Source organism: Pinus tabuliformis, chromosome Q (genome assembly GCF_031772625.1).
Source record: "Pinus tabuliformis cultivar Carrire ecotype Pingquan chromosome Q, CPIR1, whole genome shotgun sequence".
Lineage (NCBI taxonomy): Eukaryota > Viridiplantae > Streptophyta > Pinopsida > Pinales > Pinaceae > Pinus > Pinus tabuliformis.
In genome coordinates this window covers 195,150,379-195,167,699 of record NC_142296.1, presented here as the reverse complement: position 1 = coordinate 195,167,699, position 17,321 = coordinate 195,150,379, and positions in this window count along the sequence as shown.

The following is a 17,321-nucleotide window of genomic DNA, read 5'->3' as shown; positions in this document are numbered from 1 at the left end:
CATATCCTCATGACTCTTGAGTATGTCTTACGACTTTTCCCCTTCTTATGACTTTTGGAATTCCGTACAACTCTTGGACTTCTAAATGAATTTTGAACTAATTTATAACTTTTGGAGTTACATGTGTCTTTTGGACTTTTGCATATGGCTCTTTTTCCCATATATGACTCTTATACTTCCACATTTTGTCTTTACAATAATTACTTGTTTACATTATTATTTCCACATTATCATGAGGTTACAACATGGCAAGTCACTAACAATAATGATTTGGAGTCATAGTGACTGATGACATGGAATTTCTTGAGAGTTGACAATGCTTCCACTTGAATCTTCAATCTTATATGCAACTTTCTTGTTGTTGTTGCCTTTACCCTTCAAAGGGTGTTATATCATATGGAGTATTTATGAGATACTTTGATCATCAAGATTCCAATGTTCTTCATCTTGTGTCATTATGTGTTCTTCGATCTTGAGTAATTACTCAGGATGCTTCCTTTCACAAATCTACTAATGTATCCTTTCCATTCTTTTTTGGAACACCTACAACTAAGATCACTCATGGAAAGCAAACATCATCCTGAAAACCTCTTATTATAACATGTTTCATGCAAATTTTCTGATCATAGTCCATCAGTGCGCCCAAGAAAAGAGGAGAAATCTTTCTCGGCGCAAGGTGCACTATAAAGGGACAAGTACTTGAGGCTTGCAGATGGGATGTGCACTCAAACAATAAGATCAAGATTGACAGATAACACAATTCAAAAGATGAAGAGGGCTCAATGATACTTGTTGAGTTGCAATTCACTCAACTGGAAAAGCCTAAGTCAGAAGGGGGTGCAGGGTGCAGTGTGAAGGTTGAAGGATACTCAATTTTCATTACTGATGTGTCATTCGCTCTGTTGAGGGATTGGTGATGGCATAGGGTTCATATCGAAGAGGAAATTAATCCTTGACTATGATTGATAATGCACCATGCACTTGGTTGACAGAGAGGCCTTCTTTAGGGTGTAATTTGGAAAGGAAAGGAGGGGTATTCCTTGGGAGTGTGCTATGCACTTTGGAAGAGCGCAAGGAATAATTTGAGTAAGGATGGAGTCTTGAATAGGCCTTAAGAGTGTAATATGCGCTCTCTTAGCCTTGGTGGTCTAGCTTGTGCAAACTAAAATTTGTATTAAGTTTGAAGGATAAGACAAGAGGAAAACATAATGAGTTAGGCATAAAATAAAGTGCAACACATACAAACTCATCAATAAAACCTAAATAGAAAAAAATATTTTTAAATACATATCAAAACGTCAATTTACAAACACTCTACAAGTACAATAGACAAAATGTGTATGAGTGTGACCAAAAGTGTAATTTTATGACTAATTGGTTGGTTATAACCATGAAGTACACCATAGATGTTCTAAAAAATGTGACGACACTTAGGAGTGAACAAGAAAACTTGAAACATGTAAAATGACATGAAGTGACACTTCACAACCAAAGTGGCACTTGATACGATAGTTTGGTAGGCTCTAAAATTTAAATGCGATGACATTTTGGAGGGTGTTGTGGTGATGACAACACTTGGCAACACACTGGGAAAAATTAATCTTCTCCTCTAGGAATAAATTTCATTTAGAGGGTTTTCCCTTCATGAAGTATTTATTCACCAATTATATTGCCTTGACTTCTCATTTTGCCTAGTTATATGTATATCAACCTACATTTCCCTCTTTGGTTCAACATATGAGAGACTATGCCATATCACAATTGTTCCAATGTAGGAAAGGGTAATATATAACAATGAGTTTTAAGATATTCAGAGTACAAGTTTCATCTCTAGTGTTACTTAGCTTCTAACATGCCTGGATAGCACCTCGACAGAGTCACTACAGGAGCACACGTGTTGCTTTGCTACCAACGAGTCTGAACAATACCCCGACAACGTCGCTTGCTTTATCTCCCTATGGAGGAAGCCTTTCTCTTCTTTCACACTTTATTTATTTATTTAGTAGATCTATGTTTCAACACTTATTATTTTAATGGGGTGGAAGAGGGATCCCAACTTATTGAGAGTAGGAGAGGTTACCCCTTCAGGGAAGTATTTATATAACCTCTGATATTGTTTTTCTCACTATAGATTTTCCCCTTATCCTTTCTCTACTCGATTGGATAAGCATGTAAAACACCAAGTAGATTCAATACCAAGTTGAGGAGTTGGGATACTAGAATAAATACAAGTTTCATGGGTTCACTCAAGGTTCTCTTCTTGAATTTATCATATTTTCCATCTAGACCTGACTCAACCTAAGGAATATTCCCAAACAAAGAAGAATAATTGACAGATAGCCAAGTGTTGTGGTTGTCACATTCCCCATTTATTTCACCACATGGCCCTTTAAATCCATGCACTCTTTCACACAATGTTTTATTTATGTACAACAACCAAAACACAAAAAACTAGACCAAACATGACTTGAAAGGAGATACATACGACAGACAACAAGGAAAGAAAATTGTACAAGGAATGCGACTTAGAAGTGCTACTGAAAATAGTGCTTCAAATCGTAGCCATTAATGGGAAGAGGGTCAATCCTTCCATCTAAGGATTTTATCTTGAAAGCATAATGACCAAGTTTCTCTTCGATGGTGTAAGGGCCTATCCATAAAGATTGAAGCTTCATGTGTTTTCCTTTCTCTTCTTGGTATTTATCCCACTTAAATACTAAGTGACCGACATAAAAACTGTTAGTCCTTTTATATTTCTTATCAAACCAACGCTTGATATGGTTTTGGTGTATGAAAAATATTTCTTTAGCTTTGAGCCTTTCTTCCTCGAGTTTAAGAAAGGTATCTATCCTACTTTGAAACAGAAGGAATGATTTTCCTTGGGACTCTTGGGAGCGCTGGAAGGCAAGGAGAGACAACTTAGGTGGCAAGATAACTTCTATAGTGTATATGAGGAGGTATAGTGAAGTTTTAAGAGAGGGTTTGGGTGTTAAACGGTCAGCCCATAATGCAATTACGAAAACATTATGTCAGTTCCTTTTTTCAAATTAAGGTTTTCTTAATTATGCAAATACGATTCTTATTAGTTGATTCTCATAAACCTATTCATCGTGGGTAATAATTTGATGCATGCTTTAATAAAATACCATATCCCAATGCAAACTCATAAAGTCTTAACAAAGAAAAATAAGTTTCATTGTCAACGATGAGGTACATTGGAAAGCCAAACTTGGTTATGATGTTTTTCGTTAGAAAATGGATGACTTCCTGGTCATTGACTTGCCTTAAAGGAACTACTTTATTCCACTGAGTGAAATAATATTGTTGTTGAGATGTATCGATGTTTCTTTAATGAGTGTGGGAAGGTCTCACCCATAATATCTAGTTTCCGCTATTGGAAAGGTTCCTCAACTATTATTGGTAGCAATGGGGTGGCTGGTTTTTGGTCTTGACCGACACATTTCTGACAAGCTAGGAACTTTAAGGCATAATAATTAGAATCCTTAAATAAGGTGGGCTAATAGTAACCAACCCTCATTACTTTGTGTGCAGTTTTATCACCCACAAAGTGTCCACCTGTCGGTCCATCGTGAAAGTACCTTAGTACCTTCTCTGTGTCTTGAGGCTTTAGGAATCTTACAAGGCACCATTATGGTGCTTTATTAAAAACACTCCATGAACGAGTTGATAAGATAGAGCTTCAAGGTGAATTTCTCTTTGTTGGTTTTATAAATGTGTAGGAAAGGATCTGTGCTCTAAGTATTTCCATATATATGAATACCAATGCATTGTTGAGCTTGTTGTAGGGGCTTGTTCAATGTTATAGATCTCTATTTCCCACTCCCATCCTAAAATATCTTGATCTTGAGAATCCCTTACCTCTACTACGAGTTGATAGAGGTTGTGACCCTTAATAGTCTGAACTGGCTTAAAATCCAAATCATATTCTTGCAAACAGGTCATCCAATTTTCCCTCTTCTCACCCAGATCTCGTTGCACAAAGAGAGTTCTAACTGCTGGATCAAACACATATATAATTTTGTGATATTCAATGAGGTTGAGTCTGAAATGCTTAATTGCCTTATATATTGCATACGCTTGTTTATCAATGGCAGGGTAGTTCAATTCTCACCCTTGTAAACCAACACTCATGAAAGGAATAGGTCGTTCATTTCCTTCACTATCCTTTTGTGTCAATACGACTGTAATAGATGAATATGAGGCAAAGGTATAAAGCAAGAAATCCTTGTTATAATCAAGACTAAATAATTCAAGCACAAAAACAATAGCTTGTTTGATTTGAGAAAAATCATCCTTTTCCCTTTTATCCCATTTATATATGCACTCGAATCAACAAAAAAATTATGCACATTATAATTAAAGATTTTGAAAGTTAACAAGAACAAGGGAAAAGAGTGTTAGTATTTAATTGACAACACTACCTACAAATTCAATAATTCCAAGAGAATTACCAAAAATAGTTTGTGAAGTAGAATCTTTATCACCTGACGAGGGCTATGATGAAAAGGCTTAGACAAGAAACTCCCACTGGCATGCTATCTTTGTGACCTCAAAGATGGAAATTATAGCACGAGCTCTTTTCATGTCCTCAATGATGTTATAGTCAATAGTTTCATTTCTAACAAGAAGCGTTGAAGTGTCTAGAGTTGTAACTTTATTTGAAGCTTCCAGACTGTTGGGATTTCTTTTGTTGCTAGTGAAAGTGTTCTTAGAGGAAATAGTATTTCCATACTTGTTTTGTGCATTCTGAGCAGGATGAGTTAGTGGTAGGATCCTCAACAATTGTTTCTTCAACTCTTGTCTTTTCAATTCATGTTTAGAAATGGGTCCTTTGCTCCTCAAATTATAACGACTAGTTGACTGCTGATGAGGAGCTTCACTTTCTGGTGGTTCTTCAACACTTCTCTTGTCATCATTGAAAATAATATCAAAGGCATTAACTGAGTGACCAATACTTGAACTTTCTTCAACTACAATAGACTCATTTGTTTCTTCTATCTACTTGGTATAATCACTTGCTAATAGAGTATCAACAATATGGGCTTCCATAACATTCATATTGTGATTCCGTTATGGGCATGCTTTCTACAAATTCCTCTCCTGATGGAAAGTGAAATAGTTGTCCATGCCTAAGCTTTCAATATTTAACACAACATTTCAACTTTGAGCAGATTTGGTAGGTTGATTACCATTATTTCTTCTTAGTAAAAATGACTTAAGGGAATTGACGCTGGTAGATTCCTCACTTGACTTCCTCTTTAATTTAGATACTTCATTAGTAAGTGACTTCAAATATTTTTTCAATCTTTCAATATCAAAAGAATCATTTTCTTTAGCTTTATTTGAAGAGGCTTGTTTTTTCTTACCAACATCTTTAGAGTCTTTAGAATCATCATGATCTTCAATTATCCAAACTTAAATAGGAATGTAACAAATTACATACATAATCATAAACACATAGATGCAACAGAAAAAATATTGAACTATGTTTACAAACATAATGGAAATAAGATAACTTGGATGATGGTAGTTTATCTATGAGAAGAGATGTGGTAGCTACATTCCTCTGAACTATGTTACAATGAGGCTCAAGGGCCTATTTATTATAGGAAAACATGAGAAAACCCTAAACAGCCAAAACCTTAACCCTAAGAGCTGTAAAACCAATACTTTGTGGGCCCTGATGGGGTTAGTTGGGAAACCAACTTCTCGGGGTTGTAGCTTGGCCATATTATCTTTGTTTAATATATATGATACCTTGTTGGAAAGGTCTCTCTGCATTCTACATGTTTTGCATGCCGTGGACCCCAAAAAGATGTTGTTTAGGGGGTCAAAACTGCTCTCGAAGTTCAAGACCTGAAAAACTACTAAAAATAGTAAATGTTGAAATGAACAAGGAAATATATGAAACTAGATGGGAGGGTCTAGGAGGAATAGGTGGGTGGCCACCAATCAAGGAAAATTTTAAGGATGGAAAATTTTCTTGAAGTTTACAAACGTTGGCGAATCTCATTGATCCCTAATATGCAAACTATAAAATGTTTATTGATATATTTGTAAAATTATTCAAATTTATAATGATTTTATATATAGTATCTATATAATGTTGGCGATTTTTAAGGTAAAATAATTTTATATTCTAAAATTTGGGCGAATCATCTTTTATAAAATTGGAAATTGGCGAATCTTTTTTGTGGAAAAATCATGGAAAATTAGCCCATTGGGCGAACATTAGCCCCTAAAATTTTCCATGCCACCAATATCCACCTGGATCATTCCTCCCCCTTAGGAAGCAATGGTCCCCATTGCATGTAGAGCCTCCATGAGGTGAGTAAATTTTCGTTGAATCTTGGCCCTAGTGAACCACTTGCCCTAGTGGAGGAGTTGGCCTACTTTGTCAACTCAATATAGATACATCATCTGTTGGCGAGTGCTATTGATCTATGTGTCCATGATATGATCAGTTGTGTCTTGTTCCATGCAGTTCAGTTGAGCTCTGTTGGTGTGAGCTGTACTGCAATGTCAGATGTGTCCAACAATGGTGCAAAGTATGGTTGAAGGTGATCTGCATTGAACACTAGGTGCATACCAAGGAACGGTGGGATTTTGAGCTCGAAGGAATTGTCACCGATGACCTTGGTGATGGTGTATGGCCCATATTAGGGTGGGTGAAGCTTGCGGTGGGTCCAACAAGGCGCTCCTTCTGCAAATGTAGCCAAACTTTGTCGCCCATCTGGAACTTGTGCGACACTCGATGCTAATCATGGGCTACTTGTACTTAGCATTGGCTCTGTCCAATATATCATGGACCTACTGGCAGATGTGTTGAATGTGCTCAATGAAAATGTTAGCCCTTTCAACTTCGGACTAAACTTGAGAAAAATCTACCTAAGTGGTTACAAATGGTATGGCCACATCAATGGGGCATAATGGATGAAATCCCAACCCTACTTGAAAGGGGTTGTGGCCTGTTGAGCTGTGGAGAGCTGTGTTGTAGCTATGTTGGACATAAGCAAGACTTTCATCCCACATGCATGGATTCTTTGAGTTGTACATGCACAAAATGTGTACAATCATCCTATTGATAACCCCTATTTGGCCATCAATTTGGGGATGGAAAGTTGCGGACTTAGTAAGTTTTTTATCCAAAATCAACTAGAGACTTGAAAAAATGAACTTAGGAATATGTTGTCCCGATTTGAGACAATGGAAAGTGGGATCCCAAAGTGTACCCATACTCGCTCAAAGAAAAGCTTAGTAGTGGCCTCTGCTATGATATTCTTCTTGCATGCCGCCATGATGGCCATCTTAGAGTATTTGTCGAAGACCATGAAAATTCAATCGTTGTCGTGCTTATTAGAAGGAAGGCCCGACATGTAATCCATGGAGATAGATTCTTAGGGCTGGCTAGGAGTAGGTAGAGGAGTATACAAGCCTTGCTTCTTGATGGTTGGTTTGGAAATGGCGCAGGCGGTGCAACATCTAATGTATTTCACAACATCTTGATGAAATTTCGGCCAATAAAAATACTTTTACAATACTGCCACTATTTTCTCTACTCTGAAATGTCCAGTGACCTGACTATAGTGTGCCTCCAAAATCATCTTGGCATGCTCACTTGAGGGAACATAGATGTGTCCCAAGTGGCATAACAGTGCATGTTGAAGGCGAAAATTTTGGAACTTGCTTCCCTTCCAGGAGTGTCTGGTATATGTTTCCGAATTTTGGGTTGCTCTTGTAAAGATGTGGCCACCCCAATGTCTCGTGTCCACAGGAATCGAGCACAGTGATCAACACCATGATCGGTGGTTAGCTGAGGTAATCACCAACATTATTGGTGCTACCCTTCTTATATTTAATTTTCAAATGGAGCTGTTGCAAATAGGTGGATCATTTCTAATGGTGATCATTCTACAACTTCCCTTGTGTGTGTATGAATTTTAGAGGTTAGTGGTGTTAGTGTCAGTATTTGCATCCTACCATCAGTGATAAAAAATCCTCTTTTCATATCATTTTAGGGGTTCGATTCAACAATTTTTTACATTCCACTAGGTCATGCAAACAATTAGTCACTGATGGTAGTCCTAGTCCAAAAACATCACTCTTCCCTAAATGTGATTAATTACTGGCATAGTTTCATATCTTGTTGACTGTACATCATCCATAAAGTTATTTTTATCATGCCATTTGTATCAGTCATGAGGTCATTATGTCATCTTGAAATTTAGTCCTTCTAGGTCTCATTAGGTCTTTAGGGTTTTTCAAGGTTTATTAGGTCATTAGGGTTGCAAGGTTCCATTCCATTGCATAATACCAGCAAACAAAGGGTGATCAAATAACATCCCTTCACCATGTGAAGATGATTTGTAAAGATAAATGCTTATTTCATTATGTAATTTTATGTGTTTCAAATGTAATAATTTCACCATCCAAAGCTCTTAACTCAGTGTTCCAAAGATGCCAGACCATCAAAAGATAAATTTTTGTAAGGAAATAGTCAAGTGGAAGGGTAAATTTTCAAAGGGTTAAGTGCATGCCAAAGGAAGTTGTTTTTTTCCCAAGGGTGTCCAAATCATCATTTTCCACAAGCACTAAACCCTAATTTTCTCACCCATTGAGATAGGGATGGCTATGGAATCAGAGACATCTGAGTATATGAGGCATAATGGAGGTCATTTGAGTGAGTATGAGGCCATTCCAACTCATACACATCATGTCTTCACCATTTTTCAATAAGTCATTCCAAGGGAGAAATCATTTTCCACACATAGGGCCGGTTTTTCTTCAAACTATGTTTTAGACCAAACAGGGAAGAATTTGGAAAAAGTGAGAGTGGTTTTTGTCCAAAATATGCCAAGGAAGAAAAACCTCCTTCACATTTTACAAAGGTGTTATGGTTTTAGATAAATGTAAAAAATACAGTTGCCTCAGGAGAGTTGATGCACTTCTGGAGTGACCTTGGTAAAATTAATTTTTCTCCTAGATGGAATGTCCAAAAGACTTGTTTGATGATTTAAAAGATAACTAGACATAGAGGGATTTTTGATGAGATATCATGAGCTCAATTTGGAGTTGAGGAAGACCTCCAAAAGTTGACTGAAACAACACTCTGCATTTTCGCAGCCTCATTATTCGCATTTTGACCAGTCTTGGGAGATTGAGCTTTTGACAGGGCAAATGAGCTCCAAATTGAAAAGTTCAAGATGTTATGGAAAATAGACTCAACAATATTTCCACTGAGCTATCCCATGTCTAATTTGGACACCAAAAAGACAGCTAAAAGGGACCTGAAAGTGGCGTTGTATGTTTCCTCTTGGCACTGCGCACTTCCTTCAGTAATTTTTGTATCAGTCCCTTGGTCAAACGCGTAGTGCCTAGGGCACTGCACACATTTTTGTATCAGTCCCTTAGTCAAACGCGTAGTTCCTAGGGCACTGCACACTTTTTTGGGACATTTTTTGGAGAAATGCCTACCACCATTGAATTCAGAAGACCATTTACACTCAAGAAAACCATGTTTCCAAATTTGAAAGTCAAAACTACTAGGTGGAAAAGGAAAAAAACCACCTAAAAATCATGTTTCTACCTATGTTTTGAGCCAAGCGCTACGCGTTTGAGCAGTCTTGGGAGATTTGTAGTTTTGGAGGGGCAAATCAAGCTCAATTTGGAAGCTAGGGGAATTTTTGGAAAATGGACAGGATAATATTTGCAATGAGCTATCCTAAGCTAGATTTCGACACCAGGAATGCAGTCAAAAATCACCTTAAAGATGGCACTACACACTTCCTTCAGGCATTGCGCATTTGACACTGGTGTTGCGCACTTGACATGTAGCCAAATTTTTCACTATTTCTCTCAGAAAATACTTTTCACCTGTGGGATTTTGATTTTTCACTAATGTAATTCATAATGATGATGTAATTAATGTGTATTTTTGTTACCTAGGGTAGATACATCAGATGAATGACCTAAGTGGCATGTAATGAATCAATTTTCTTCATATTAGGGACGAGTCAGTTTGACCACCCTAGTCTTTAGCTATCAGTTCAATCTTTTGTGCAACTGCTACTCCTCTCATGGATTCAACCCCTGAGGCTAGGATTAGTTGTTTTGAGGCCTATATCATGTATTTTCTTAGTTGTTTGGTTGGTTGGACTCAGTGTGGATGCTCAAAGCTTGATTGTACATCTTTGTAAGCAGTTTGGCAGGAGATTAATAAGAATTGTAGCTATTTTTATGGGATCCCTGTGGTATGGATTTCTAGTACAGTTTCTTCTTCTGTGATTATATGTTTATATTTTTTATGTATGCCATAAATCATTCCATGCTTCTAGTTGAATGCTTTCAAGTTTGATAGGTAGAATCCATTGTATCAATGCTTTGCCTTGGGAAAACATTCACCATTTCATGTTTTCTGTAGTCCAGGAAGGATCCATGATTATCACATTCCCTTCTTAGCTTCTCACCAGTCTTAAAAATCTCACCTCATTAATCCCTAGAGTGCTAAATCCTATACCTACCTTGCCCCATAGAACACCCTGCATTTCTGACCTAATTTTCCAAACCTAAATTGCCTAGCTCCTCCTAATCCGGCAAAACATCTACAAAATCCAATCAAAACTTTCGAGCTACTATACCTAGCCTAAAATCCTTTACCTGATCCAGTCACCTTGACTGCAATCCTTACAAAGAGAACCCTCTCCCGGCCTAGTAGGGCTAGCTACTTGGCTAAGCTTGGTTTGTGGTTACCTTGGAATTACCTCCCTTCAGCCTGAGGTCAATCTAGGTGATAACAGGTGGCCTGTGTGGATCACCATTTCTTTCCCCATAATGTAATGCTTCCATTGATGGTAGTTCTACACAATAGAATAATTCTCATTGTCGTAAGTGGGGTACTCTATAACTGTGTCTGAAAGTGTCCAATTGTGGTAAGCCATTGGATGCCCTTTTTGAGTAAAACTGCACCAATAGCATAGTCAGAGGCATCTATCTCAATCTCAAATGGTTGTTACAGGTATGGTAATGTGAACACTACTGCAGAAAAAAGGCGATTCTTTAACTCAGAGAATTCTTGTTGTTGGGTTTCAGACCAAAAAAACTTTTCTTTCATTATGCCTTTGGTGACTTGTCTTAAATGCCAAGTGATATGAAAGAACCCCAACATGAACCTACAGTAGAAACTGGCAAGGACCAAAAATTTGCAGAGCTCTGTTAGAGTGGTTGGGGCTGGCCAATCCCGAATGACTTTCATCTTGGATGCGTCCAGATGTACACACCGCTCATCAATGATGTACCCCAAATATTGAACCTGGGTCAAGCCAAAGGTGAATTTCTCCAAGTTAGCACAGAGCTTGTGTTGGTGCAGGATTTGAAGGACCTGTCGAAAATGGTGGAGGTGCTCTTCCTAACTCTGGTTGAAGATCAAGATGTCATCTAAATACACCACCAAAAATTCATTGGTGAAGGGTCACAAGATGTCATCCATCAGTCTCATGAGGGTTGTAGGGGTGTTCTTCAATCTAAACGGCATGAGAATCCATTTGAAAAGGTCCTCCTGGGATTTGAAGGCAGTCTTCCACACATCAGAGGGTTTGATAGTCACCTGGTGATAACCTGACTTGAGGTCAATCTTTCTAAAATATTTGGCCCCATTCAGCTAGTCCATAAGGTCATCAATCTTTGAGATTGGGTACCTATTCCAGATAGTGATCTTGTTCAGCACCCCATAGTCAATACATAGCCTCCAGGTCCCTGTTGGGTCCCTATATACTAGTGATTACCCAATTACTATTGTATTTTTACCCCTTATTAATATTGTTGTGCCCCTATTTTCCCCATATTGTTATTACTGTGCCCCATAGAATCCCTCCATTGTTATTTTTGTGGCTTTATATTATTATTGTTAGGTCGGCTGGGTTATATTGTGACTCCTTAGACTCCTATATATAGAAAGGAGGTTTTGTCATTTGAATCATCCAAGAATTATTCATTTATGTAATGTAAAGGAGGTTTCCTCCTCGAAGAGGCTGAATTCTAAGGCATTGATCTATCTTTTCTATCTTTTTCTTGAGCTGGTTTCATAACATTTGGTATCAGAACTTTGGATTCTAGGGTTTCGCTACTCCAAACAGACTCCTGAATTACATTCCAAACAGGTGACCTAGGGAAAATCATCACAACTTTCTCTCTGAGCATCGGATTGAAATTTTGTAAGAAGGTATAGAAAGAGGACAGACTGTAGTTTCTTGTATATATTTTTTCGAGCGAAAGGTCAAAATAGGGACACGTTGCACGTCATACAAGTTCGATCTACTGAATTAGTCTATAATCAGGTCACTGTGGGAGATTTGACATAACTCTTCATTGGAGAATCCAATTGGGGTCAGAGTGGTGGCATTGGAAAGAGAACACAGAGGGCTACCGCAAATCGCAATTTCTGATATCCGAAATTACAGAGATACATCAGAGGCAATATCGAGCTCCTACAAAGTGAAAAAAGGTGTGTAGATTTTTTAAATTTTTGCTTAAGCTTGGTTTGAAAATTTATTTTGAAGGAATTCAAAGGGCATAATAGAGCATTATTATCGGTAACTGATGCCCCGAGGAAAGAAAATGCAAACACCTAGTAAGCAATCTGAAAGCTCTAGCATGACTCATGAAGAATAGGAAGAAATGCTACATGATATATCAAAATTACAAGACCAAGTGCAACAAATTTCACTCTCACAAAAGCTAACAGAAGCTAAGATAAATGGTGTGGAATCTAAGATAAAGAGCGTGGAAGCCAAGATTCATGATTTGAGATAGATTTGAAGGTAGATTTGACAAATTTTCTACAAGAAATACTTACTAATGGTGAAAGGGGAGTAAAGGAAACTCATGATGCGAACAAAGGAAATGTTAATAATGATTTCATAGACTCTAATGTTGGATTGAAGACTCACCATATTCCAAAAATTGATATGAGGAAGTTTGATGGCAAGGATCCTGCAACGTGGATATATAAGATGGAGCAATTTCTCGATTTCAATAATGTGCAAAACACACAAAAGGTACGTATTGCAACTTTATATTTGGAACCAAATCAGTTTGTATGGTATCAATGGCTTTGTTCTCGTAAACAATTTATCACTTGGGAAATTTTTACGGAAGAATTGATAGCACATTATGAGGATACAAAAAGCAACACTTTTTTTAGCCAATTGATAAGTCTCAAACAAAAGGGTTCAATAATGGAGCACATTGAGGAGTTCCAAAAATTGAACATAAGGGTAAAAAATATTCCAGAGGAGCATAGGATTGATGTGTTCATAGGGTCTTTAAAGGATAATATCCAACATGATGTTCACCTTTGGGAACTGATTCATTAGAGAAGGCATTCAGGTTAGCAAGAAAAATGGAAAGCAAAATTATGGCAACCAGGAAGCATACCACTCACAACTATAAAGACGGAAGTGTTGTTGCCGCTAGTCTTCCACAACCTATAAGGTTGACACCACAACAATTGGAAGAAAAAAGAGCAAAAGGGCTTTGTTACAGTTGTGATAGCAAATACACTAAAGGTCATAAGTGTGCTGAGAAGAAATTATTCTACATAGATTGTGAAGAGGAAGAAGAAAAGGAGCAAGAAAGGTCAAAAGAAGAGGATATACTCCAGGAACAAAGCCTAGATGAAGAACAAATGAATCCGACCATATCTTGTAATGCATTGGCGGGAATTACCACTCCTCAAACCATCAAGATAGAAGGACAAATCAAGAAGAAAAAGGTAATAGTGTTGATTGATTCAGGAAGTACCCACAATTTTATTCATTGTAAGGTAGCAAAAGAATTGAATTGCTTCCTATATCCAGCACCAGAGTGTCAAGTGATGGTTGCAAATGGAGGAACAATAAATTGCTCTGGAAAGTGCCATAATATCAAGCTATCCATGGGAGAATATGTATTGACTAGCCCAATGCTTTCCATTCCAATGGGAGGTGTTGATGTTGTACTAGGAGTCCAATGGCTACAATCCTTGGGTACAATAGCTTTTAATTTTCAAGAACTTTTCATGAAATTTTCTGTGGAAGGAAAGGAAGTTGAATTAAGGGGTATTGCAGGGAAACCGGGAAAGATAATCAGCTCTAACAGTATGACAAAGCTTCTAAAAAAGGAGAAAAAGGTGTAATTGCACAATTATGTTCGCTAGATGTTTCCACATTGGAATCATCTATTTCTCCAGATCTCCAAAAAGTCTTGGACAATCATTCCAAGGTATTTGAGACTCCCAAAGGTCTCCCACCTATTCGTGATCATGATCATGCTATTCATCTGATTCCAGGAAGTGTTCCTCCAAACATCAGGCCGTACAGATATCCCTATGCCCAAAAGAGTGAAATTGAACGTATGGTTGCAGAAATGCTAGAGGCTGGTATAATTCAACCGAGTCAAAGTTCTTTCTCTGCTCCAGTAGTATTGGTGCACAAGAAGGATGGATCATGGCGCATGTGTCCGGATTATAGGGAGCTCAACAAGCTCACTATTAAAGATAAGTTTCCCATTCCTGTCATTGATGAATTACTGGATGAATTGCATGGATCAATTTACTTCACCAAGTTGGATCTTCGTTCAGGATATCATCAAATCAGAATGAAGACTGAAGACATTCTGAAAACAACATTTAGAACTCATGAGGGTCATTATGAATTTTTGGTCATGCCTTTTGGCCTTACCAATGCACCTTCAACATTTCAAGGTTTGATGAATTCAATTTTCAAACCATTCCTTAGAAAATTTGTGTTAGTATTTTTTGATGATATACTAATCTACAGCAAGTCTTGGAAGGATCATGTTGAACATGTTGACAGGGTGCTACAACTATTGGAGGAGAAACAATTATATGCAAAAAGATCCAAATGTTTCTTTGGAGTACAAGAGGTGGAATATCTGGGTCATATTGTATCTCATGAAGGAGTTAAGGTAGACCCTAGCAAAATTAAAGCCATTAAGGAATGGAAAATCCCCACATCCATAAAGCATCTGCGAGGATTTCTCAGGTTGACAGGGTATTATCGCAAGTTTGTTAAGAATTATGGGAGAATAGCAGCACCTCTAACAACATTATTGAAGAAAGATGCATTTTCATGGACTCCAAAAGCAACAAAGGCCTTCGAACATCTTAAAGAGGCAATGTGCCAAGCACCGGTCTTAGCTACACCGGACTTCACAAAAACCTTTATTGTGGAATGTGATGCTTCAGGAAATGGAATTGGTGCTGTTTTAATGCAAGATGAAAGACCCATTGCTTTTGAAAGTCGTCCAATCAAGGGAAAGTTTTTACACAAAGCTATTTATGAGAAGGAAATGTTGGCAATACTCCATGCACTTAAGAAATGGCGACCCTACCTAATGGGAAGACACTTCAAGGTAAAAACGGATCATGATAGCCTTAAATACTTTTTAGAACAAAGATTATCCTCTGAAGAGCAACAAAAGTGGGTCACAAAGATGTTGGGTTATGACTTTGAAATCATCTACAAAAAAGGGAAGCAAAATGTGGTGGCAGATGCACTCTCAAGAAAGGATGAGGATGTGGAAGCATTGTTGTGCGCCATTTCTATTATCCAACCAGATTGGATAAACGAAGCAAGGGAGGAATGGAAGAATGACGAAGAAGTGTGGGCACTTATTCGAAAGTTACAACAAGATTCCAGTACGTCTGATACATTTAGCTGGCAAAATGATTTGTTATGGTACAAAGATCGCTTATACCTCTGTAAGAATTCCCAGCTAAAACAAAAGATTCTTATGGAATTGCACACTTCTCCCTTAGGAGGGCACTCAGGATTTTTAAAAACTTACCACAGGGTTAAGAAGGAATTTTTTTGGGATGGCCTTAAATCAGATATTCAAAAGTTTGTGGCGGAATGTTTGGTTTGCCAACAAAATAAAGTTGAAACAATTAAGAGACTGGGTCTATTACAACCTTTATCCATTCCAAGCCAATATTGGGAGGAGGTTTCAATGGATTTTATCACAGGTTTACCCAAGTCTGAGGGAAAGAGTGTCATCATGGTGGTAGTTGACAGACTTACCAAGTATGCACACTTTTGTGCATTATCACATCCATTTAAAGCCAGTACAGTTTCTACTGCATTTATGGAAACAATTCAAAAGCTACATGGAAACCCAAAGATTATTGTAAGTGACAGAGATCCCATTTTCACTGGAAATTTTTGGACAGAATTATTTTCTTGTCTTGGTACTCAGTTAGCTCATAGCTCATCTTATCATCCTCAATCTGATGGGCAAACTGAGATAGTAAAAAAATGTTTGGAAGGATATCTTCGTTGCTTTGTATCTGATAAAAGACACAATGGGTCAAATGGTTGCCTCTGGCTGAATGGTGGTATAACACTTCCTTCCATACAGCAACAAAAATGACCCCATTTATGGCACTTTATGGGTATCAACCACCATCCATCACATCATATTTAAGAGAAAATTCTAAGGTTCAAGCAGTGGAACATCACATCGAACATCAACAACAAGTCCTCCAACTCTTAAAGGATAACCTCGTGTTGGCACAGAATAGAATGAAACAACAGGCAGATCAACATCGCAGCAAAAGAAGTTTTGATGTAGGTGATTGGGTATTCCTACGGCTACAACCATATAAGCAAATGTCCCTCAAGCAAGCTAAGAAGGATAATAAATTATCACCAAAGTATTATGGTCCGTACAAGGTGTTGCAAAAGATTGGTACTATGGCATACAAATTGGAGCTTCCTGCAGCTTCTCGATTGCACCCAGTTTTCCATGTTTCATGTTTAAAGAAGGTTATAGGCGACAAGCTCCCATTTCAAACAATATTGCCAGAACTTGACGAGGAAGGAAAAATTATATTGGAACCAGAAGCAGTCACAGAAACAAGAACTCGACAGCTACGAAATCGATCAATTTCAGAGTATCTTATCAAGTGGAAGAACTTATCTGCTGAAGATTCCACATGGGAGGATGAGAATTTTATACAGAAGCATCTAGAACTACTCAAGCATTGAGGACAACACTTTTTTGAAGGAGAGGGGCATGTTGGGTCCCTATAATACTAGTGATTACCCCATTACTATTGTATTTGTACCCCTTATTAATATTGTTGTGCCCCTATTGTCCCCATATTGTTATTACTGTGCCCCATAGAATCCCTCTATTGTTATTTTTGTGGCTTTATATTATTATTGTTAGGTTGGCTGGGTTATATTGTGACTCCTTAGACTCCTATATATAGAAAGGAGGTTTTGTCATTTGAATCATCCAAG